This window comes from Hypomesus nipponensis, chromosome 12, assembly GCF_054491055.1.
Source record: "Hypomesus nipponensis isolate SF chromosome 12, ASM5449105v1, whole genome shotgun sequence".
Taxonomy (NCBI): Eukaryota; Metazoa; Chordata; class Actinopteri; order Osmeriformes; family Osmeridae; genus Hypomesus; species Hypomesus nipponensis.
Window position 1 is genome coordinate 16,777,501 of NC_140372.1, and position 2,500 is coordinate 16,780,000.

Genomic DNA, 2,500 nt, shown 5'->3' on the forward strand with positions numbered 1-2,500 from the left:
TCTCTCTCTCGTGTCAAAATGAAAACAGCTTCCAGCCCCTTTCATGAAGGACTACTTGTGCATATTGCAAGATGTCAGTTTCTAAGTGAATGAGCAAAAGAGCATACAGCACCTGGTATTCCCAGGCGGTCTCCCATCCAAGTACTAACCAGGCCCGACCCTGCTTAGCTTCCGAGATCAGACGAGATCGGGCGTTGCCAGGCTGGTATGGCCGTACGAAATAAGTTGACAACCATAGGCTACTTATCCATATACAGATTTAGCAATTGACAATGCAAGGTAGTCTCTCTCTCTCTCTCTCTCTCTCTCTCGTGTCAAAATGAAAACAGCTTCCAGCCCCTTTCATGAAGGACTACTTGTGCATATTGCAAGATGTCAGTTTCTAAGTGAATGAGCAAAAGAGCATACAGCACCTGGTATTCCCAGGCGGTCTCCCATCCAAGTACTAACCAGGCCCGACCCTGCTTAGCTTCCGAGATCAGACGAGATCGGGCGTTGCCAGGCTGGTATGGCGTACCAAATAAGTTGACAACCATAGGCTACTTATCCATATACAGATTTAGCAATTGACAATGCAAGGTAGTCTCTCTCTCTCTCTCTCTCTCTCTCTCTCGTGTCAAAATGAAAACAGCTTCCAGCCCCTTTCATGAAGGACTACTTGTGCATATTGCAAGATGTCAGTTTCTAAGTGAATGAGCAAAAGAGCATACAGCACCTGGTATTCCCAGGCGGTCTCCCATCCAAGTACTAACCAGGCCCGACCCTACTTAGCTTCCGAGATCAGACGAGATCGGGCGTTGCCAGGCTGGTTTGGCCGTACGAAATAAGTTGACAACCATAGGCTACTTATCCATATACAGATTTAGCAATTGACAATGCAAGGTAGTCTCTCTCTCTCTCTCTCTCTCTCTCTCTCTCTCGTGTCAAAATGAAAACAGCTTCCAGCCCCTTTCATGAAGGACTACTTGTGCATATTGCAAGATGTCAGTTTCTAAGTGAATGAGCAAAAGAGCATACAGCACCTGGTATTCCCAGGCGGTCTCCCATCCAAGTACTAACCAGGCCCGACCCTGCTTAGCTTCCGAGATCAGACGAGATCGGGCGTTGCCAGGCTGGTATGGCGTACCAAATAAGTTGACAACCATAGGCTACTTATCCATATACAGATTTAGCAATTGACAATGCAAGGTAGTCTCTCTCTCTCTCTCTCTCTCGTGTCAAAATGAAAACAGCTTCCAGCCCCTTTCATGAAGGACTACTTGTGCATATTGCAAGATGTCAGTTTCTAAGTGAATGAGCAAAAGAGCATACAGCACCTGGTATTCCCAGGCGGTCTCCCATCCAAGTACTAACCAGGCCCGACCCTGCTTAGCTTCCGAGATCAGACGAGATCGGGCGTTGCCAGGCTGGTTTGGCCGTACGAAATAAGTTGACAACCATAGGCTACTTATCCATATACAGATTTAGCAATTGACAATGCAAGGTAGTCTCTCTCTCTCTCTCTCTCTCTCTCTCGTGTCAAAATGAAAACAGCTTCCAGCCCCTTTCATGAAGGACTACTTGTGCATATTGCAAGATGTCAGTTTCTAAGTGAATGAGCAAAAGAGCATACAGCACCTGGTATTCCCAGGCGGTCTCCCATCCAAGTACTAACCAGGCCCGACCCTGCTTAGCTTCCGAGATCAGACGAGATCGGGCGTTGCCAGGCTGGTATGGCGTACCAAATAAGTTGACAACCATAGGCTACTTATCCATATACAGATTTAGCAATTGACAATGCAAGGTAGTCTCTCTCTCTCTCTCTCTCTCTCTCTCTCTCTCTCTCTCTCTCTCTCTCTCGTGTCAAAATGAAAACAGCTTCCAGCCCCTTTCATGAAGGACTACTTGTGCATATTGCAAGATGTCAGTTTCTAAGTGAATGAGCAAAAGAGCATACAGCACCTGGTATTCCAAGGCGGTCTCCCATCCAAGTACTAACCAGGCCCGACCCTGCTTAGCTTCCGAGATCAGACGAGATCGGGCGTTGCCAGGCTGGTATGGCCGTACGAAATAAGTTGACAACCATAGGCTACTTATCCATATACAGATTTAGCAATTGACAATGCAAGGTAGTCTCTCTCTCTCTCTCTCGTGTCAAAATGAAAACAGCTTCCAGCCCCTTTCATGAAGGACTACTTGTGCATATTGCAAGATGTCAGTTTCTAAGTGAATGAGCAAAAGAGCATACAGCACCTGGTATTCCCAGGCGGTCTCCCATCCAAGTACTAACCAGGCCCGACCCTGCTTAGCTTCCGAGATCAGACGAGATCGGGCGTTGCCAGGCTGGTATGGCCGTACGAAATAAGTTGACAACCATAGGCTACTTATCCATATACAGATTTAGCAATTGACAATGCAAGGTGGTCTCTCTCTCTCTCGTGTCAAAATGAAAACAGCTTCCAGCCCCTTTCATGAAGGACTACTTGTGCATATTGCAAGATTTCAGTTTCTAAGTGAATGA

General features: G+C 46.8%; 4 non-coding genes and 4 pseudogenes across 4 annotated transcripts; all 8 read right to left on the reverse strand.

The window, feature by feature from the left end:
• Positions 1-100: 100 nt before the first annotated feature.
• Positions 101-219, reverse strand: LOC146264384 (5S ribosomal RNA). The gene has a single exon (XR_014725935.1). It is a non-coding gene; the product is annotated as a 5S ribosomal RNA (ribosomal RNA).
• Positions 220-401: 182 nt separating this feature from the next.
• Positions 402-519, reverse strand: LOC146264385 (5S ribosomal RNA; annotated as a pseudogene).
• Positions 520-703: 184 nt separating this feature from the next.
• On the reverse strand, positions 704-822 carry LOC146264386 (5S ribosomal RNA; annotated as a pseudogene).
• A 188-nt stretch (positions 823-1,010) lies between these two features.
• On the reverse strand, positions 1,011-1,128 carry LOC146264387 (5S ribosomal RNA; annotated as a pseudogene).
• A 176-nt stretch (positions 1,129-1,304) lies between these two features.
• On the reverse strand, positions 1,305-1,423 carry LOC146264388 (5S ribosomal RNA). Its single transcript, XR_014728819.1, has one exon. It is a non-coding gene; the product is annotated as a 5S ribosomal RNA (ribosomal RNA).
• Positions 1,424-1,605: 182 nt separating this feature from the next.
• LOC146264389 (5S ribosomal RNA) lies at positions 1,606-1,723 on the reverse strand (annotated as a pseudogene).
• A 206-nt stretch (positions 1,724-1,929) lies between these two features.
• LOC146264390 (5S ribosomal RNA) lies at positions 1,930-2,048 on the reverse strand. Its single transcript, XR_014728945.1, has one exon. It is a non-coding gene; the product is annotated as a 5S ribosomal RNA (ribosomal RNA).
• A 172-nt stretch (positions 2,049-2,220) lies between these two features.
• LOC146264391 (5S ribosomal RNA) lies at positions 2,221-2,339 on the reverse strand. The gene has a single exon (XR_014725936.1). It is a non-coding gene; the product is annotated as a 5S ribosomal RNA (ribosomal RNA).
• Positions 2,340-2,500: the final 161 nt, after the last annotated feature.